Source organism: Cibotium barometz, chromosome 52, assembly GCF_041138505.1.
Source record: "Cibotium barometz isolate CiBa-2024 chromosome 52, ASM4113850v1, whole genome shotgun sequence".
NCBI classification, from domain to species: domain Eukaryota; kingdom Viridiplantae; phylum Streptophyta; class Polypodiopsida; order Cyatheales; family Cibotiaceae; genus Cibotium; species Cibotium barometz.
The window spans coordinates 4,676,125-4,700,032 of NC_141097.1; the positions used below are offsets into that span (position 1 = coordinate 4,676,125).

At 38.5% G+C, this 23,908-nt stretch overlaps 1 pseudogene; it reads right to left on the reverse strand.

The window, feature by feature from the left end:
- The window catches only part of LOC147608702 (uncharacterized), an 88,959-nt pseudogene that overhangs the window by 21,552 nt on the left and 43,499 nt on the right, over positions 1-23,908 (reverse strand).

A 23,908-nucleotide genomic window follows, 5' to 3' on the forward strand; every position in this document is an offset into this window, starting at 1 on the left:
CATAGAGTCGCTCGCACCGTCGCATAAGGAAATCACTCTCTCTCACTCTCCCACATAAGCATGAATCATACAAGCATAGAAGAGGAACAATTCTAGAATGCTCTCTCTCTCAATCTCTTCAAGATACAAGGAAGAGATCTCTATAGCACAAAAGGGGATTGTGTCTTTTCATTATCAGAAAATGCCTTATATACATTTGGCCTTTATTCACACTTGGGTGCCCAAAACTTAACTAGGCCTTGGGTGCCCAATATCTCATAATGTACAACTTTTATAGTGTTGTTTCATGATACTTATTAATGTCCTCAATTGGAGGATCATGTTTGTTAATCCAAAATGGGATTAACAATGTAACAAGTGCCAATGTTGTGAAAAGCCACATAAGAAGGACATGATGCCACTACATCCTGTCAAGGTCAACCAACCTTTTGAAAAATGGGTCTTAGATTTCATTGACCCTATTCTAGTCTTGGTGCACCTGGCACACAAACACGCTTCAAAGCAAGAGCTTTACGAAAAGAAGATGCCATGACGACTGCTAAGTTTCTCTATGAGAACATCATTACATGCTTTGGATGTCCATTTGAGCTAGTTAGTGATCAATGTAGCATTTTATCAATGATGTAATAAAAAATCTCACTAACACATTCATGATCGCTCACTATAAAAAATCTCACTAACACATTCATGATCGCTCACTATAAGTCAATGCCATATTACCCATAGGAAAATGGCCAAACAGAGAGCACCGACAAGGTTCTTATTTCAATACTAACAAGACTATTGAAGCTCAATGGATTGACTAGGAGTCCAAGCTCACAACAACTTTATGGGCCTATTGCACATCATACAAAGTTGCACTTGGTTGCATGCCTTTTAAGATGGTGTATGGATTTGCAGTAATTCCTTGGGAGTTCATGATCCCTAGCTTAAGGGTAGCTCTAAGCGAACAGCTTGATGGTGAGATGAATTGGCTGATTGGTTATTTGTTTTAGAAAAACTCACCAATGAGAGACAAAATACAGTGCATCCTGATAGAAAAGTATCAAAGAAAGAAGTGGTTTGATTGAAATATTAAGGACAAGGAGATCGAGGCAGGAGATCTTGTACTAATGTATGGGTTCCGTATTGAAGAGAAAAAGCTTAAATATACTAGAAAGGGACCATTTAGGGTTTGTGAAGTTATACCACAAGGTACTATATGTGTCAAAATGCTTGATGGAGTTGAAATTCCTTAATGGTAGTAAGTTCAAAAAACAGCACCTCTACACACATCCATTCAATTGCGTAGCCATTATAGTAAAGTGCTATATAATGCATTGGTTGATATGGGAGCTAATCATAATCTAATTTTCCTTCAATAAATGGAATGGGAAAACCCCAACTTGTAGATACCTCCTTAAAGGTGAAAGCTGTCCATGGTAGAAATACCAAGGTTCTTGGGCTATTATAAATAGAGATATATTGTGATAGCAGTAAGCAACTGGTGGTAGAATTTTTGGTCATGCCTACCAGAACATTACTTGAACCAATAATACGTGGTCATAGATGGATTAAGGTTGCATGATGTATGATTGACTGGGTGGCGTGACAGGGTATGTCTCTGAGGGTGAAACCACAGCTAAACAATCTACTCATAAACCGCTGCCATCTCTCACTATTATTGAGGGTTGCAAAGAGAAGGAAGCTTCAACATCCACAAAATCTATGGAAACCCCCTCCACTTCCAATATTAAAAAACCTCTCGATTCTTCACCTCTACACACCAAACACCTGCATATCAAAAGAACAAATAGATATAGCGAGCTACAAAGTGGCAATCCAAATCTACCTTCAAATGGGTTCCCAAGATTTCTCAATCCATACCACCTCAAGCGAACAAAAAGAAGGACCTCAACACAAGAATCTTTGTAGGAAGTCAAAGTTACTAGTTACCCGAAAATGGCTCCCCAAATGCTTATTAAAATCTCAAGGCTACTATAAGGATAACCATTGTATTTGGATGGTAAAACATAAAAGTATACCACTAGTCTTAGTGCCGCCATTTAAAAATTCCCAAATCTCCTCATCAATGATGGATAAAGGCTTCAATAGCTCAAATGCCAACTAAAAGGAAAAGCTATTGTAAAAGAACCTTCACTACCAACACCCAAAGAACCTTCACTACCAATGCCCAAAAAAGTCTCGATCCCAAAGATAAACCCTATCACACGAGACGTGGTGATTGATGGTGAAGTCTCTACATCACTAAAGATTACGAAACGATTGTTGGCTATCCCAGCCCCAACCCCATTGGTTTCCCTAGAGCGACCCGCTATGCAAGTGTCAACTCCATTGCTCATCTATATTGGCAAACCTGTAAGCTCCGTTAATTCTTACAAGAGCCTTTTACTACTACCATTAAAGCTAAAAGTTGAACTGCTACAACATATAACAAAGGGTGCTCCTAGCTAACAAACATTGATGGAGAAAAGTTGGAAGGGTAGTTACAAAAAACCTACAATACCTTCCACGAGGTTAAGGTATGATAGAAAAAGCAGATAGGGGGGGCTTATGTTAATATCATTACTTTTACCCTCCTTGTTTTTATCCTTGACAAAGTTGATGTCTATATCAAGAGGGAACTTGTTGTAAAAAGCTAACCCATGACAGTATAGCTTGAACCAATAGTGTACATCAATATTACAACTATACACATACTAAAAATCCAATGAATCATACAAATAATTAATAATAATAATAATAATAATAATAATATGATGAGAAGGAGCACATACCAAATAAAAGAATGAAGTACGTGTTCTGACTACAGGCATGTGCATAGACTTCGTGGACCGACATGAGTGACCCTATCCTGGACCCGGATTGCCAAGAATGGTACTAGTATTTCTCCTTTCCAAACCCACTCATGCTATTTTTATGCACAACTAGGGGAGAGATGCTGTGAAGCCACCTTTATGGACCTATTCTACCTATAGTTCCATCCCCTTGCACCATGCCTTACATGTAGGCATTACATGTTTTATGCGGTGTCCTACGTATGCTGGTACGGATATTCGGACAGGTGACTAATTCCTCGATTCTTCCAAACCAAACTCGGAAAAACTTCTCTTGCCCGGAAAGCACGGGTGATTCCACCAGGATAACTTTTCCCTAACGTAGTCAAAAGCCTTAACTAACTGAGCTCATTTGACCAAACCCGTAAGTCCCATAGTCAGATCAGGGAAAAAGACTGTACTTGGATCATAGAGATCAACACTTTTTTCCTCAAGCACATCCGTTGATTCTTTTCCATAGAACAATTTTTATCTAGGATTTACTTCATCTATCGAACTAAACAGAAATTGAGTCTCGATTTACGGATCCATCAGTCCAGCCTAACCCTATCCAGTCCCATGGGTTAGCCAACCACCCAACCACTGTAGTGATGGGATCCAATTAGGAATTTGGTTAGGTTTTGTCCCGGGTACTAGGGAAAAGAGTTCCCATGCCCCCTTCATGCAAACATAAAACTAGTCACACCACTTACACACCCAATATGAAAGTGCCTTTTTCACAGATTCAGTCATCTTTAAAAGAATCATTTAATGAAACCATAGTATCACTGATCACAATCCTCCAAAATATCCGATTGAATCTTAATTTCCAATCATTCCTTCATCAGAGTATCTATGGCATCATTGGCAACCGGAACGCTCACCGCCTATTCACTCAGGGGCCTTTTCAATAGTTCCTAGCTCATAGTACTCGACAATATAATCACTTATAAAAATCAAGATGGAATATCCATTGAAGATCAGCAAGATCAACCAACAGATCCATATAAAAGAGCCATGGACTCATCCGTTTTGGAGGACCAGCAAGGTCAATCAACCAGATCCATGCCCGATTTCAGAAAACAACTCTTACTCCTTATTCCAATATCTTCCACGACGTACGTGTGGGTATCTTCGACGACCTAGAGCCTGAGCACCGTATGGTCAGCACCCTCTAGGATCCTTCCCAGGTCACCTAGCGCTTCACTCGTAGGTCGCTTCCTTGGTCCCTCATCCACCGTACTGGAAGCTCACCATTTAAAGCAAACCGAGGCTGGTCAAGACCTCGGTCGACCTTGCTACGCGAGACGTCCTCCATTGACTCTCCGTACAGCAGTTGCAACTTTATCAAGTAGGTCTTCACGACCACATTCTCAAGATAGTCAAAATGCTTCCCCAGCATTCTTGACATAAAACAGTCATTTACAAGCAAATCACAAATACAGTTTCTGTAATGAATTCATATCTTTCCAGTTTGTTCCACATCAATCCATATTACTTAACCCAAACCCAAACCCAAACCCAATTCATAGGTGTATCCATTCTTGACCAGATACATCATTTTCTATCCCGAGTCTCATCAGATTCATTCACTTCACATAACATCCATTCCTATCTTTCTTAATTTACATTACGTCTCATCACATCCATTTCTCATTACATCTCAACCCAAACCCAATTCATAGGTGTATCCATTCTTGACCAGATACATCATTTTCCATCTCGAGTCTCATCAGATTCATTCACTTCACATAACATCCATTCCTATCTTTCTTAATTTACATTACGTCTCATCACATCCATTTCTCATTACATCTCATTCGTTCACATTACGTCTCATCACATCCATTTCTCATTACATCTCATTCGTTCACATATTATATTATTCATTTCACATTCTGATTCACTTGACATCTCATCTCATCCACTCATTCATATCGACTTCATATCCATTCACATACATATTTGCATTCATATATCCACATCCACATCCACATTCATACATCCACATCCACATCCATACATCCATTTCCACATCCACATCCATACATCCACCCATTTTCACATCCACATTCATACATTCACATCCACATTCACATTCATACATCCACATCCACTTCCACATTCATACATCCATTTCCACATCCACCTTCATACATTCACATCCCCATTCACATTCATACATCCACATCTACATCCACATTTATACATCCACATCCACATCCACATCCACATCCACATCCATACTTCCATTTCCACATCCACATTCATACCTTCACATCCCCACTCACATTCATACATCTACATCCGCATCCATACATCCATATCCATATTCCACATCATTATTCACATTCACATACATCCACATCCATATCCGTACATGCACATCTACATCCACATCCATACGTCCATATCTACATCATTTCTTTCACATACATATAACTACATCCATTCTTTCACATACATACATCTCCATCTATTCATCGTTCATTTTCATCTATATGATTCGTTTCACATCCTCATATCTTTTTATAGAATACAAGAGAATTCTCATTTTTTTATATAAGATTTCTTTACGCTTCTATTTATGCATAAATTCCATTTTAGGAGAATAACACTTTTGAAATAAAAATCAACCTTTTATGCATCTTCCTATGAATAAATTCATTTTAAATGAGAATGACACTTTTGAATTAAAAATCAATCTTTTATGCATCTTCCTATGCATAAAATCGAAATTGACGAAAATAACTCTTTTGAACTAAAAATAGATTTCTTCATGCATCTTTCTATGAATAAAATAAAATTGATGAGAATAACACTTTTGGATTAAAATAAATTCTTTATGCATCTTTCCATTCATAAATCCAATTTAGTAGGAATTACACTTTTAGAATAAAAGAATTTCTCTTATGCATCTATCTTATGCATCTTTTATGCACCCATTTATGCATGAAAATCAAATATGATAAAAGTAACACTTTTATAATAAAAAATAATAATCTTTTATGCATACCTCTATGCATGAAAATCAAATATGATATAAGTAACACTTTTACAATAAAATAATAATCTTTTATGCATACCTCTATGCATGAAAATCAAATATGATAAAAGTAACACTTTTACATTAAAATAATAATCTTTTATGCATACCTCAATGCATGAAAATCAAATATGATAAAAGTAACACTTTTACATTAAAATAATAATCTTTTATGCATACCTCTATGCATGAAAATCAAATATGAAAAAAGTAACACTTTTATAATAAAATAATATTTTATGCATACCTCTATGCATGAAAATCAAATATGATAAAAGTAACACTTTTACATCAAAATAATAATCTTTTATGCATACCTCTATGCATGAAAATCAAATATGATATAAGTAACACTTTTACAATAAAATAATAATCTTTTATGCATACCTCTATGCATGAAAATTAAATATGATAAAAGTATTACTTTTATAATAAAAAAATAATCTTTTATGCATACCTCTATGCATGAAAATCAAATATGATAAAAGTAACACTTTTACATTAAAATAATAATCTTTTATGCATACCTCTATGCATGAAAATCAAATATGATAAAAGTAACACTTTTACAATAAAATAATAATCTTTTATGCATACCTCTATGCATAAAAATCAAATCTGATAAAAGTAACACTTTTATAATAAAAAAATAATCTTCTATGCATTCTTTTATGCATAAAATTCAATAATAATGAAAGTAATACTTTTATAAAATAAAACTAAATTTCTTTTATACAAATAATCAAAATGCATCTTCTATGCATGAAAATGACACTTTAGAATATAGAATTCATAAGGATTACTCTTTGAGAATAATGAAAGATAATACTTATTTCCAAATTTTTAAAAAATTTTGCCATAACCTCCTTTGTATGGCTGACCATTTTTCAATTGTAAGTCTCTAAAATTAATTAGAAATGCATCAAGAGTATTTAAATCATTTTAAACTAACATTTTTCTACTTATTTAAGAAAAACATTATGAAAACTTGAGTTTATTCATTAATCATTCACCTAGGATAAAGAATGGTTGGATTTACTAGAGAAGAGGGGGAATTGCCTTTTGTAATGAGGCATAACATCACTTGCAATTTTAGAGAAGACGAAAAGCATAAAAAACCATAAAAACCATAAAATAAATGGAAAAGAGAAGAATCACCAACTTACTGATGAATTTGAGAGCTTTCCTTTGGCTTGATGGTTTGAGGTTTCAACTCTTGTTTGAGACAAGAGTGGCCACCAATCTTTTGAAAGAGGAAAGGTCAAAAACTTATGAATTATGAGTAAAATTCATTGTTTTTGGCACTTGGGAGAGGCAGGGTAACAATGCAAAAATACTATTAAGTTTCAACAAAGGGGAGGGCTTCTATTTATAGGAAAAAGTGAGCCTCTAACCAAGCAAACCAATTCTAGAATTTTCCAGATCAGTTTGGTCAATTTTTGACCATTTTTAGGTCAGTTTTGCTCACTTTTTGGATCTAGTTGAAACAGGAGAGAGGAGAGATGAAAATATCTCATTATTTGGGAGTTTAAAACTCATTCAATCATGTGAAATAGGCGCCTCCTTCATGAGGGGAATTTCCCCATGCAGAGGTGTCAAAAATGCATCATTACTTCTAAATATCTCCCTTTTTTAGCTATTGAGCTTGTCCTTAGTCAACTCTTCATCTTATGTGAGTATTTACTCATTTTTGGGGGATTTTTCTTTTATTTCTTCATTTATCTCCTCCCTACATTTGGATGAATCTTATTGGTCCATAGGAACCTTAATTTAAAATTTCAAAAAAATCTTCACCCCCAAGATAATGCCTCTTGAACAGATTATACTTAATTTCTAATGCACCTTCTGGAAATCTTTTTGAACTTCTGTTTCAGGGAAATTTATTTTAATAAGAAGAGATATTTTTCCATTCAAAAACATTTAAAAGCTGAATTACCACTCTCTAGAAGATTTTCTCTCTCTAGGCCAAAACTGATAGAAACAAGATCTTTTATATTTCTGAAGAGGGATTTGACTACAAGGGAAGATACTGGACATCCTGAGAGGCTGGGGGAGGAATCTTACATTCTATCCCACTTTAAAAACGCGAGATGTCCTCATCTCGCAGGTGGAGTATGATCTCTTTCATCTTCCTTGGAAGTGGACGACCGATTTGGGAACAACTCTCTTTGACTTCCCCTATTTTGAGACGGAGGTTCTGCATTACTTTGAATTGAAACTGCAGGTTGGATAGAGGGTCTACCTCTAGGATTTCCCTGATTTTGGCGGATAGAACCGTGATTACTCTCTCGAAGGAAGGGGCTGGAGTCTGGAATCTTGATCCCTAATTTCCCTGCCCTGAAAACCTTGATCCAAAAGGAGTTGGGCAATCCATACTGCGATGTCCAAATCCTTGACAGTTATAGCATTTCACTCTCTTGTTCAAGGGTGGAACTTCTGAAGTTGAAATCCAGGGAATTGAGTTTCGGGAAAAGGACATTTCTTCCATTCTGGAACTTCCCATATCCTGGGTTTGACCCTGATATCTCTTAGGCGGAGGAAGGTTGGAATCACCTTTTGGGAATAAAAACCTTTTGAAAGGTGATGGTGTTGGCTTTGGTGAGACTTTGACATCAAAGGCTTTGGCAAAATCCTTTGCCATCCGAACTGCTTTGGCCATGGAAATAGGTTTGGAATTCTTGACTAAAGTATCTAATGGCTCGTTCATTCCCAGAATGAACCTGGCCATATCAGTTGCTCTTCATCCAATTGAGGGGAATATTTAAGGAGAAGGGCAAAAGCCTGATGGTACTCTTCAATTTTTTGGGTTTCTTGCTTTAGTTCCAAGAACTCATTCATCTCAGTTTCAAGAAAGCCTGGGGAACAAAACCTCTTTCTGAGGTAAGCCTTGAGATTGGTCCAGGTTTGGGTATTTCGGTCGAGACGGTTTGTCTCGCAGTGGTTTCTCCATGCCACTCTAGCTGTCTCCACTATCTTTAGCCTTGCAAGAGCCATTTCGCTCTTCTCATTGTACCTGGTGACATCGAAGTATTCTTCCATTGATTCGATCCACCTCTCTACAGCCTCGCCCAAGTTTTCCCCTTCACCCTTGAAAGGTCCAGGCTGCGAACTATGAAGAGTTTTATGAACATCTAGGTCCATCAGACTGAATTTTTCTATCTAAACAATACTCCATGGGAATTTCAATTCTTCAGATTTTTAAGTTATCATCCCTTAACTTGATCCACTGATCAAAAGTTAATAGTAGCAATCTGCCAGCACAATCCACTAATCTCATAGTGATTGGCTAAAGTCATTAACATCATTCTAGCTACGAACATTATCACAGGGACTCGTCCCATTCATCCTCATTGCAGTTTTGCTCAGCTTATTACATTTCAACCAAATTTCAAGGATCATCTTTTTTCAATCAGAATCCAAATCAACTTATCAGTTCTCAACCAGAATTTAAAAATCGTATCCACCACATTCGAATTCATCATGTGGATAGCATTAATGCTTATAATTTCAAATCTTAGATTTACTCGTATATACTGCCAGTAAAGAGATGCAGTCATACCCTCGGTATATAAGGGTAGTCACGGTCCTTGGAATTATAAGGTAAATACTATCATGTCAAGGCCTCAAGCAAGTTAGGGATTCCATACAATTAAGTTACTTCCACATCTGAAGACCCAATTACCAAATTACGAATTTCAGTTTGAATATAGCAAATTGTATGAATTTTATCACACAATTACAACCTTTTAGTGCCTCTTGATAAATTTTTGACATTTTTGGCTTCTCGGTTGATCCTCATTAGCCAAATTGGCTTTGATACCAACTATGAGATCCCCATCCCCACTGCACAACGGATTCGGGGTGCTAGCAGCGGAAGTAGCACATCTTGCGTGGGGCAGGGTCCCACACTCCGGGCCTCGCCCACGGATATCCGGACAGGTGACTAATTCCTCGATTCTTCCCAACCGAACTCGGAAAAACTTCTCTTGCCCAAAAAGCACGGGCGATTCCACCAGGATAACTTTTCCCTAACGTAGTCAAAAGCCTTAACTAACTGATCTCATCTGACCGAACCCATAAGTCCCATAGTCAGATTAGGAAAAAAGACTGTACTTGGATCATAGAGATCAACGCTTTTTTCCTCATTGAGAGGCACAGCCATTGATTCTTTTCCATAGAACAATTTTTATCTGGGATTTACTTCATCTATCGAACTAAACAGAAATTGAGTCTCGATTTACGGATCCATCAGTCCAGCCTAACCCTATCCAGTCCCATGGGTTAGCCAACCACCCAACCACTGTAGTGATGGGATCCAATTAGGAATTTGGTTAGGTTTTGTCCCGGGTACCAGGGAAAAGAGTTCCCATGCCCTCTAGTCGGATGTTCATGCAAACATAAAACTAGTCACACCACTTACACACCCAATATGAAAGTGCCTTTTTCACAGATTCAGTCATCTTTAAAAGAATCATTTAATGAAACCACAGTGTCACTGATCACAATCCTCCAAAATATCCGGTTGAATCTTAATTTCCAATCATTCCTTCATCAGAGTATCTATGGCATCATTGGAAACCAGAACGCTTACCACGCCTATTCACTTAGGGGCCTTTTCAATAGTTCCTAGTTCATAGGACTCGGTAATATAATCACTTATAAAAATCAAGATGGAATATCCGTTGAAGATCAGCAAGATCAACCACGTGTGGGTATCTTCGGCGACCTAGAGCCCGAGCACCGTATGGTCAGCACCCTCTAGGATCCTTCGCAGGTCACCTAGCGCTTCACTCGTAGGCCGCTTCCTTGGTCCCTCATCCACCGTACCGGAAGCTCACCATTTAAATCGAAACGAGGCTGGTCAAGACCTCGGCCGACCTTGCTACGCGAGACGTCCTCCATTGACTCTCTGTACAGAAGTTGCAACTTTATCAGGTAGGTCTTCACAAACCACATTCTCAAGATAGTCAAAATGCTTCCCCAGCATTCTTGACATAAAACAGTCATTTACAAGTAGATCACAAATACAGTTTCTATAATGAATTCATATCTTTCCAGTTTGTTCCACATCAATCCATATTACTTAACCCAAACCCAATTCATAGGTGTATCCATTCTTGACCAGATACATCATTTTCCATCCCGAGTCTCATCAGATTCATTCACTTCACATAACATCCATTCCTATCTTTCTTAATTTACATTACGTCTCATCACATCCATTTCTCGTTACATCTCATTCGTTCACATATTATATTATTCATTTCACATTCTGATTTACTTGGCATCTCATCTCATCCATTCGTTCATATCGACTTCATATCCATTCACATACATATTCGCATTCATATATCCACATCCACATCCACATCCACATTTATACATCCACATCCACATCCATACATCCATTTCCACATCCACATCCATACATCCATTTTCACATCCACATTCATACATTCACATCCACATTCACATTCATACATCCACATCCACTTCCACATTCATACATCCATTTCCACATCCAACTTCATACATTCACATCCCCATTCACATTCATACATTCAAATCCACATTCACATTCATACATCCACATCTACATCCACATTCATACATCCACATCCACATTCATACATCCACATCTACATCCACATCTACATCCACATTCATACATCCACATCCACATCCACATCCATACTTCCATTTCCACATCCACATTTATACCTTCATATCCCCACTCACATTCAAACATCTACTTCCGCATCCATACATCCATATCCACATTCCACATTCACATTCACATACATCCACATCCATACATCCATATCTACATCATTTCTTTTACGTACATATAACTACATCCATTCTTTCACATACATACATCTCCATCTATTCATCGTTCATTTTCATCTATATGATTCGTTTCACATCCTCATATCTATTTATAGAATACAAGAGAATTCTCAATTTTTTATATAAGATTTCTTTACGCTTCTATTTATGCATAAATTCCATTTTAAGGAGAATAACACTTTTGAAATAAAAATCATTCTTTTATGCATCTTCCTATGAATGAATTCATTTTAAATGAGAATGACACTTTTGAATTAAAAATCAATCTTTTATGCATCTTCCTATGCATAAAATCGAAATTGACGAAAATAACTCTTTTGAACGAAAAATAGACTTCTTTATGCATCTTTCTATGCATAAAATTAAAATTGATGAGAATAACACTTTTGGGTTAAAAAAAATTCTTTATGCATCTTTCCATTCATAAATCCAATTTAGTAGGAATTACACTTTTAGAATAAAAGAATTTCTCTTATGCATCTATTTTAAGCATAAAATCATTTATGATGAAAATCACACTTTTAATATAAAAACATCTTTTATGCACCCATTTATGCATAAAAATCAAATATGATAAAAGTAACACTTTTACAATAAAATAATAATCTTTTATGCATACCTCTATGCATGAAAATCAAATATGATAAAAGTAACACTTTTATAATAAAAAATAATAATCTTCTATGCATACCTCTATGCATGAAAATCAAATATGATATAAGTAACACTTTTACAATAAAATAATAATCTTTTATGCATACCTCTATGCATGAAAATCAAATATGATAAAAGTAACACTTTTATAATAAAAAATTATTCTCTTATGCATACCTCTATGCATGAAAATCAAATATGATAAAAGTAACACTTTTACATTAAAATAATAATCTTTTATGCATACCTCTACGTATGAAAATCAAATATGATATAAGTAACACTTTTACAATAAAATAATAATCTTTTATGCATACCTCTATGCATGAAAATCAAATATGATAAAAGTATTACTTTTATAATAAAAAAATAATCTTTTATGCATACCTCTATGCATGAAAATCAAATATGATAAAAGTAACACTTTTACATTAAAATAATAATCTTTTATGCATACCTCTATGCATGAAAATCAAATATGATAAAAGTAACACTTTTACAATAAAATAATAATCTTTTATGCATACCTCTATGCATAAAAATCAAATATGATAAAAGTAACACTTTTATAATAAAAAATAATCTTTTATGCATAAAATTCAATAATAATAAAAGTAATACTTTTATAAAATAAAACTAAATTTCTTTTATACAAATAATCAAAATGCATCTTCTATGCATGAAAATGACACTTTAGAATATAGAATTCATAAGGATTACTCTTTTAGAATAATGAAAGATAATACTTATTTCCAAATTTTTGAAAAATTTTACCATAACCTCCTTTGTATGGCTGACCATTTTTCAATTTTAAGTCTCTAAAATTAATTAGAAATGCATCAAGAGTATTTAAATCATTCTAAACTAACATTTTTCTACTTATTAAACATTATGAAAAACTTGAGTTTATTCATTAATCATTCACCTAGGATAAAGAATGGTTGGATTTACTAGAGAAGAGAGGGGAATGCCTTTTGCAATGAGGCATAACATCACTTGCAATTTTAGAGAAGACAAAAAGCATAGAAAACCATAAAAACCATAAAATAAATGGAAAAGAGAAGAATCACCAACTTATTGATGAATTTGAGAGCTTTCCTTTGGCTTGATGGTTTGAGGGTTCAACTCTTGTTTGAGACAAGAGTGGCCACCAATCTTTTGGAAGAGGGAAGGTCAAAAACTTATGAATTATGAGTAAAATTCATTGTTTTTGGCACTTGGGAGAGGCAGGGTAACAGTGTAAAAACACTATTAAGTTTTAACAAAGGGGAGGGCTTCTATTTATAGGAAAAAGTGAGCCTCTAACCAAGCAAACTGATTCTAGAATTTTTCAGATCAGTTTTGCTCACTTTTTAGGTCAGTTTTGCTCACTTTTTGGATCTAGTTGAAATAGGAGAGAGGAGAGATAAAAATATCTCATTATTTGGGAGTTTAAAAATCATTCAAGCATGTGAAATAGGCGCCTCCTTCATGAGGGGAATTCCCCCATGCAGAGGTGTCAAAAATGCATCATTACTTCTAAATATCTCCCTTTTTTAACTATTAACATTGTCTCAACTCTTCATCTTATGTGAGTATTTACTCATTTTTGGGGGATTTTTCTTTTATTTCTTCATTTATCTCCCCCTACATTTGGATGAATCTTATTGGTCCATAGGAACCTTAATTTAAAATTTTGAAAAAATCTTCACCCCCAGGATAATGCCTCTTGAACAGATTATACTTAATTTCTAATACACCTTCTGGAAATCTTTTTGAACTTCTGTTTCAGGGGAACTTTTTTTAATAAGAAGAGATATTTTTCCATCCAAAAACATTTAAAAGCTGAATTACCACTCTCTAGAAGATTTTCTCTCTCTAGGCCAAAACTGATAGAAACAAGATCTTTTATATTTTTGAAAAGGAATTTGACTACAAGGGAAGATACTGGATATCCTGAGAGGCTGGGGGAGGATTCTTACAGAGACTCTTGAGCTTTATCTTGGGAAACACATAGTCAGACAATCCACATCCCATGGATAGAGGCATGGAAAACTAGCCCAAAAAGAGAGCCCACGCTACCTCTAGATCATGGAACAGAGATAGGGAAAAGTGAAAGTAACCCAACCCCAACTCATCGACCAATTTGGGGAGGCATGTCTGCCCCACAGGAATGGCGATTCATACCAAGTCCAGAGACTAGTGCTATACCCAAAACAAGAACTGGCTCACCACAAGGGCCCGAGACGTCCTATCAAAGAGAGAGGGCCTACCCGGCCCCATCATATCAACTTGGGCACCAATGTACCAGTAGTACCCATCTTAGGGGGCATACACAAGATACCATATGGGACCATATTAAACATAGTCCGGTCCTTCCTTGAGACAAGGACCCCCAATGGTCTATTATCCACCCGGCCCTGCTCCCCCACCTATTACTCCCCAACCAGCAACTGCTCTGGCCATGGCAGGGCTATAACCCTTGAAATGTTAAGGATAGCCATGGAAATAGGGAGGGCGATAGCTCCGCTGGCATCATGCGCCTAATGTGCCAGCTCATCTTGCACAAGGGCCCAGATAGGAACGAAACATACCCGTAAACATCTCCAAGCTGATCACCAAGTTTGATGGAGTTTGATACCCCATACCACACTTAAGCATTAGACCACATGGATGATCAAGTCAAGGTGAGTGCCTTTGGTCTCACCCTGATGGCAAAGCTGGCCAATTGTTTAGATTTCTGAAAACATAAGATTGTTTAGATTCCTGAAAACATAAGATAATTCTACCTTTGAAGCCTCAAAAGAGGTCTACAAAGTTGGATACTCCCATCAAGGAACCCATTGGAGTCCTGTTGAGAGCAATTACTTAATGTCAAACAAAAGGATGGCAAAACCATCTGAGACTACATCAACAGGGTGATGTATCTCCACTCCCATTGTAGTGCTAGAGACAAGTTCTCTAATGAAAGGCTGATTGAGAGATTTCTTGAAGGCCTTGATGATGTACCCTTACATAATTCTTTGTATGCCCTGGCCCATACCTCCTTTGAGAAATGCTGTAGGAGTGCTATGAACTTTGATGAGATGACTTCAAGGGAATGCGTTCTTGAGAACTTCACGAGGGTACATATGAGGCCTCCTTCAAAACAACCAGCACCAGATCTAACAAAAAAGGCGCAAGGATTCCACCTTGGGACAACAAGTCAAACAACTGGCCACTGCATTAATGTAGCAATTAACCCAACACTAGAGAAGAGGCCGAGATCGAGTTGGTCAACCCCATCTTTACTCTAAGAAGGAGCTAGTGTGGTGCCCAATTTGTTGAGCTAACTATACTAGCACGGAGTGTTGTTGCATGACGAGTGGAGATCAATGCAAGGATGCAACAAAAAGATGCAAGCAGGAAAACAAGTGACATTCTTATTTAGGGCTCTTGTAAAGAGTTCCAAGTTGTAGATGAGTGTGGGAGTGGGCTTAAGAATAATCCCACATGGGAAGTTTTGGGAGTTTTAGAGTTTTTGTATAAAAAGTGGCTCATTTGAGAGCTTATGGACACATTGGGCTAAACTCATGTTTGAGCTCTCTTGAGACTAGCTCTCCCTCTTTTTCCATAGTCTAGGTGCAAGCTCTTCTCTCTCCCCATCTTATTGTATGAGCAATGTTCTTTTTTTAATTCAATGCAATGACATGATGTTTGTTTGTCTCTCTTCTCATGTCTATTCTCTAGTGTGCATGTTTCTTTGTTGATAGTTTCAAGGTTTGTGTGCATGCTAGGGAAGTAAGTGCTTAAGAATGAAGTATGCTTTGAGCTTGTGTATGCATTAGCTTAGCTTTCTTCTTGTATTGGTGGATGCATGAATGAGTGGGATGATGAGTGAGTGAGCAATGGCAAGATTGAGCTTGTGTGTGTGTTAAGTCTATGTCAAGGTAGTATTGTTCTTAGCATTCTCTCCATTTGTGGATAAGCTTTTGTGCACCGGTACGGGTTGAATCCCTAGCTCCGAAAGGGATGCAAATCCCATTGGATTGAGCTACACGTGGATCATGCTACTCTTGCTACAAGTGAGAGAGTTTTCCGTCTCTCCATTGGCGCCGCTGCCGGGGAGAAGACTCAAAACCGGTTGAGAAGCTTGCATTACTACCACTATTTCTTGTTGTTTTTAGGTTTAGGGTTAGCATGAGTGTGGAATCTCGGAGCTAGTGATTAGAAGAGAAAAAAAGTAGATTACAAAGGAAAGGAGGGGCCGGATAAGGTAGCAAATTTTATTTTTTTATTTTTGTTATATTTTTTTTAAAACACACAAAGAAACCATGCATTATGACGGGTTGTAGCTCTCATGGAGCATTGCAGAATGTTAGTGGATGCGTTGCTAAGCTCTTTCATAGCTTATGCAAGCTCCATAGGCTCCCAAGTGTGAAGCCCACGTAAGAAAGAGAAGGGAGAGAGGAAAAAAAGAGGAGGAGAGAGGTTGCAAATTTTATTTTTTATTTTTGTTATATTTTTTAAAAAAAAAACACACAACCGGAGTTGAAGTGGCCGGCGTGGAGGCAACTGGGTGCGAAGTGGCCGACGTGGAGGCAACTGGCTCTGCTGGCTGGCAAGGAGGCAAAGCAAGCGTTAACAGGCGGTTGCACGGACGGCGAGAGCCTGGTGCTGAGGCGACTGCTGGCTGCAGGCAAAGCTGAGGGAGGGCAAAGGCGGCATCGCTCAGACGGGAACTCGCCTAGAGAGGAGAGGGTTTTCTACAGATGAGGCAGATGAAGATCCAGATGCAGAGAGAGACCGAGCGGTTTCGAGCAGACTTGGAACTGAGGCGTACGGAGATGGTCCTGGAGTCTCAGAAACAGATTGCCGACTTGTTCACCAAGGCTTTGTTCAGCACTAAGAAGAGCAAGAAGCTTCAATCACCGGAGGATTGAATAGCGCTTGATGGTGTTCGAAGTCCTATGACCACATCACCCTCAAGGACTACGAGATCCATGACGGTATCGTCACCTGCAGCTAAGGCTATAAAGTGGGCGCCTCAGCTTTAAGCGAAGGAAGGTGAGGCGAGTGAAGAGGAAAAGAAGGCGCAGCAAAGCTGAAGAGAGCTAAGGCGGCGAAACGGCCGCAAGGAAACAAAAGGCCGTTGAAGGCCGAAAGAGACGGTGTGGTGAGGCGGTTGCGCAAGGCGGCTGTTAGCCGACTGTAGCAAGAAAGAAGCCAAGGCGCCTGCAGCTTAGGCGTAAGGCGGCAAGGAGGAAGCAAAGTGGGCGGTGGTGAGGAAGACGAAAGAGCACAGGCGGTGGCGTAAGCAAAGGTGGCGACTGCTGCTGTAGAGTGGCCGGTGCAGCACGTGAAGGAGACAAGGATAAGACGTGCGAAGCATTGAAGGCGCAGTTGGCGAAAGCGAAGGTGGGGGAGAAGAATCCGGATGCGATAAGGCTTTAAAGGTTAGAATTTTTTTAATTTTTTATTTTTTAATTTCCATGTCTTTTGCTTTTTTTTAAAAAAATAATTAAAAAAATAAAACAAAAATAAAATAATAAAAATAAATTTACAAAAAAAAGAAAAGAAAATAAATAAAGAAAGAAAGAAAAAAAAATAAAAAATAAAAAAAAATTATGTTTTATTTTGAGTCCATATTTTTTTTTTGCATAATTTGTATTTTTTTAAATTTCTATATTTTTTTTTGCATAATTAGTGTAACTTACATTTTTTTTAAATTTTTATAATTTTGTGCATAATTAGTATTTTTGTGTAATTAGTAAAAAATAAAAAAAATAATAATAAAAATAAAAAAATAGGATAGATAGTTACACACATATTTATTTTAGTTGCATTTAGTGGTTAGGTAGGGTTAAAAAATATATATATATACATAAATATATATATATCTATATATTAAAAAAATAAAAAAATAAAAAAATAAAAAAAACAAACCTTAAAATTTGACCTTATGCACTTGCGGTCGGGACGTCATATAGACAATGCCACAGGGCCTAGGGCACCTTCTAGAGTAGGACCCAATCGGTAGGAAATTTGGCAGATATTGCTGAAACCTTTTCTGAATCCCAATCTGATACCCTTTCCAGAACAACTAGCTCATTGTCCATGGACAATCTAGGGCCGTCAAATAGTCATCCCTTAGCCCCGAATAGGACACCCACAAGATCTTTTAATCCATTTGAAGCCGACACCATGGGGTTACCACTCAATGTGAGACTTCAATATGTCTACACGAATGCTCAAGGAGCTGAGATCTTTAGGGATCCACAACAACGGTATCTTGTGAAGATCGCAGACTTTTTCTCAGAACTTGATAGAGTACCTCTAGTCAATGACCAGGGTAACATGTACATGGGTGGAGATGGTGTTCGCTACTACGAAGTCACCTATCATCCAGAGAATGTAGACAAATTAGGGGAGCTCTCTAAAAGCGAGTTCTTAGACTTATCAAAGCTTTCCAGAGCAAGGGAGTCTAGAGATGATTGGCTCATTGAGCCGGACATGCTTGGGCCATCCAATGCCCAGTCCTCGAAGCCATCCATAGATGATTTACTTCTTGTAGATCTAAATTTGGAAAGGGATAAGAAAGGCAAGAGCAAAATGGATCAGGGAGCTGAGAACCAATGGGAGTTTATATGACAAATTCCAGTGACAAAGGTCTTACAGGATGACCCACTTCAAGAGGTCTATAAGGACTCTTTAGAAGGATATTATGCCACAACTAGATTGCCAGAGCTAGATCTTCCTCTAGCACTTGTGGTGGTAGTCGAGAAGCTTACAGAGAATATAAGAATGGAACCTTAGATTGGAAGGAGATTCGGGAGCTCACGTGGAAAGGACAACCATTATTCATGGAAGTGTTCTCAACAAATACAGCTAAACCAGGAGAGACATCCTTTCTTGGAGAAACTGTTGCTCCTCCCCTAAGAGAGTTCACTAGAGAGGGACCCTCAACATCAAAGTGGACCACTGCAAGTAGCCCAACTCTAGCACCAAGATATTATCCTACACCAAAAGTACGACCACAGATCACACCACAACAATGTTTCTCTCACTATGACAATCGGAGGGTAGGGGAGGCAACTCGGCCTCCCATAAATGCACCTCCTAAAATGCGGCTAACAAGATCTTTGGAGGGGGTTGGTGAGGCAGGTAATAAGGGACCCACACCAATTTGGGATGCATGTGGACCATCTTACCAAAGAGAGGAACAATTCCCACTGAGAGTGAGAGGCCGTAGGCCCTATGATGAGTATTCAAGACAAGTAAGGCCATCAACTCTTCAGAAACTGGTAAAGAAGTACGAAGGGTCGGGAGATCCATATGACCATGTAGCAGCATTTAGGCAAGCAGTTTGAGCTGAGCAAGTGACTGACAAGCATACTCAAATTGAAGGATTTGGGCTCACTCTTGAGGGAAAGGCCCTTGCTTGGTTTCAGGCACTAGAGGCTTCAGACAAATCTTCTTTATGAGTTCTGGAAGAGAGATTCATTGCTGCTTTTTCCTTGATGGGGATTCAACATGACACGGTAGCAAACATCTACTCTTTCAAGCAAGGCGAGACTGAGAGTGTTAGAGATTGTGTAAATAGGATGAAGCAGTACATTAATCATTGCCCAGAAGATGAGAAGCCCACCCAGAGTCAATAAATTTCTCTCTTCTTAAAAGGACTCAAAAATTCAACACTGCATACACATCTCTATGCAAAGAAGCATACAAATTTCAATGAGTGTTGCCATGATGCTATGGATTTCACAGATAACTTCAAATTCCAAGATGGTTCTGGCCCTGAGGTGAAACCTAGAGATCAGTGGGGTGATGACCAAAGTTCAGGGTCTAGTGCGCTAGTAAATCTAGACCAAATAGCTACCCTAGTACTAAGGAGATTGGGACAAACCTATCACCCACCCATGCAGCCACAACAACAGCAGCAGCAGTGAATGAGGAGTGTACTACCTACAGGTCCTCATCTTTGTGGAGCATGTGGCGGTAACCATAAAACCGAAGAATGTAATACCTTTTCTCCTCTAGTCACAAACCAACCCACAAAGAAGTGGTGCCACGCCTGTGCTTGGAACTCTACCCACACCACACATGAATGTACTCGCATTGCAAGAATGAGACAGGAGCGTGAGCAGCAAAGGGGTGGAGTGGCTCCACAAATGCATCAACAGTATACTAATTTTGAACGTAAGCCACCGATGGCACAAGAGCAAGCACGACCTGTTCTTGGAGCTCAACCTCCTGCTCCTAGGACTGCTCATGTGAGGGTTGTTGACTACGACAATTCAAATATGTGTAGAGACTTGGTAAACCTAGGCTATGTGGAGGAGGAATATGCATCATATTCATCCGAGGAAAATCTCTTTGAAAGTCCCGCATAATATCAAAGCCAAGCGCTGGAGGCTCAACCAGGGGAACAAAATTCTTTAATGTTGCTAGGCGAATACCAACCTAGGACTCTAGGCCCCTCAGGTCAATGGCAGCAAAGGAAAGTAGAAGCCAAACTAATGGGCCCCTGTTATGAGTGCGGAGAACCCCATTAGGCTCGTGATTGTCCACATCGCTCAAGGCAAGCAGCTCGATCCAATACAACAGTACCACAGTTTCCACCAATTGAAAGATATTGTCTAGGGTGTTGTGTAGAACACTTCCCAAAGGATTGTTTGCTGAAACCACGTGAGGAAGGCACCTCTCAACCAAAGGTCTCACTTAACCTTGTAGGGGCAGTTCCATCGCCACCTTCATCAGAGAATGAGGATGTCGTGCCACTTAGAGTCATGACTAGATCACAGACACGAAATGCCGAAATGCAAACTGATGAGACACCTCGAACTAGGGATGCAAAGGCAAATCTAGTGGATAAGACCCTAAATTCCAATAGAAAAAGGACAACTAGGAGGAAAAAGAACCGCAACAAGCGAACTAAAAGTGCATCCACTAGTTCTCAAGAAGTCTCTAAACAAAACATGAGGGATCAAGCTTTTACATCCCAAGAAGTGCATGAGGAGCATCAACCTCAACCTGGGCCTAGTGCTAAACAAGATGAGGCTAGTACGACCGAGGATAGTTCTAGGGGTTCTGTTTTTGTGGATAAGGTGAACGAGACTCTAGATGCCATCATTGATGCTCATAGAAGTTGCATTACAGCTTTATTTGAGCTACCCAAGAAGCTTCAAGAATATCCAAACCCTCGTGAGGAGAAGATCAATCTAGCTGTACATCAGCAACTCATTAGGGAAGCTCAGTCAATACTTGAGGGACCACCTCCACCTATCCCTCGAGGCCCAACCTCTCTTAAGCCAGCATTAGAAACCATACCAGAAGTGTCATCAAGTCGAAAAATGAAAAGTGAGCTCATCTCACAATCTCATAGCGAGAAGTCTGCACCAATTGCCACCCCATTGAAAGAAGGTATTCTGCCACCACCTAGCCTTGCCTTCCCATGCAATGATGAAGTTATTGATGCTAACGAGGACATGGCAAATGAGATGTGGGTAGCAGTTCATGAGAAAGCTAATGAGAATATGTCCTCTATTATCTCACCTCCATGAGGTGGATTTTACCAGGGGCACAGAAAACAACTTTAGATGCCCAAGCATCCAGGAGGAAGTTCAAACAATTGTTTCTCCTAGAAGTAAGCATACAATGAAAACCTTACCATCATATTTGGGAGAATATGAGAACTGTTCTCAAACCTTGAGGATACCCTCCATGCATAAAAGGTTGACAAAGGAGATGGATATGGGTATCGTGTAAACTATTTTGTTAGCACCAGTGGCTTGTACCTTACCTTTGCTTGATTTGATAAAGCTTCGACCTGAGTTGTGGAATGATATTGCCACATGTTTGTCAGAGCAGGTATTGCTACAAAAGGGTCACCATCATTGTACTATACACCCTGAGACAAAGCATGTTATGCCAGTTCCTATATCAACAAAGTAGGAAAATTTTGTGAGGACGATCAGGGAAATGCTACCCTCCCATTAGAAGTGCGAAAAGTAGCTTCAATTGCAATACTTGATAGTGGTGCAGGAGTGGGCATTGTGACAAGGTCCATTTGGGAAAAGTGGGGCAAACCAGCTATTAGGAGTACCAAGATGCGCTTGCAGCTAGCAGATGGAAGCTTAGAACATCCCCTTGGGCTACTTGAGAACATATTGGTCACCACATGTGGGATTGAATATGAGCACACCTTTGCAGTAGTGGATTTTGGAAAACATCCAAACTATGAAGTGATATTGGGTAGACCATTCATGCGACAATTTCAAATGATTCAAGATTGGGGATACAATTATTTGTACCTCCGACATGATTCTGTCATCACAAGGGTCAACCTAAAGAATCACTCATATCATGATGTAACAAGGTCTCCAATAGATGAGTTTGATTCTGCTTCATCTGAGGGCTCAAGAGTTACATTGTCAGATGGGCGAGAAGGTCTGTGGATGTGTGGAGCCTCATGTAGGGATTTCAACACTGAGATACTTAAGGGTAATCGAAGTGTATCAGATGAGGCATACATTCCACAACCCTTCCCTGAGCACTTAATTGATCCACTAGAATGGAGTCATGTCCTTGCAACATTATCGACATGTGCTTTACCTAAGCCAATTCAATTTTGTGACTCAGATGGATATGACATTATTCCTATACAAATGGTACAACCACGTGACCTTTTAGAGGTTTGTACTATGGGGATGCATCCACAACAGCACTGCATGTAGAGGAAGTCTCAGTGGAGGATTTAACACCACTCGAATCTGCTAATGATGCTGATAAGGAAGATGGATGGGACTCTGATTTTGATAATGATGAGATAATCCCTTAGGATGAGTTAGGAAAGGCACGCCTACTCTTGAGAGGAAGGGAGGTTCAAGTAGAGATCCCTCGAAGCCGACCTAAACGTAAATGCTGTAAGAGACATAAGAGAATCCGTAAACAAGATGAGAGGGAACGACGTGAGAGACTACAAAAAGAAAAGGAGGAGTTTAAGAATGAAAACTCTCGACCAATACCTCACTTCTCAGGAAAGAACAGATATCTATACTATGTCCAAGCACAAGATAGTATCAAAGACCAAGTAAAACGATCAGATGGATTCCAACCAGGAGAAAAGCTAAAAACTGTTAGCAGAAATTGCAAAAAAACGAAGAAACAAAAACCAAAACTCAAATCTAAAACCGATTCAAAAGAGAATGTCGGAAGTGTAAAGATAACGGTTGAATAAAAAGAGAGAATGTCGGAAGTGTAAAGATAACGGTTGAATAAAAAAAGAGAATGTCGGAAGTGTAAAGATAACGGTTGAATAAAAAAATCTGATACAAGATTGCAACAGAGAGCTCAAAACCACATGGTCTTCAATGAGTGAAGACTCAAGTGGACAAGAACAAGGTCTCAATGTTCCCCCCAACTTCACACAGTACACTCTTTAAGATCGAAAGATTGTTCTTCAACAGGCCATGCGACAAAAGCCAAGCATGCCAGGGGTTTCATATGATGGTCCAGAAGATGTAAAAAAGATTGATATCACTAAGCCAGGAGAAGAGCCTCGCTATGTGTGGATTGCCAC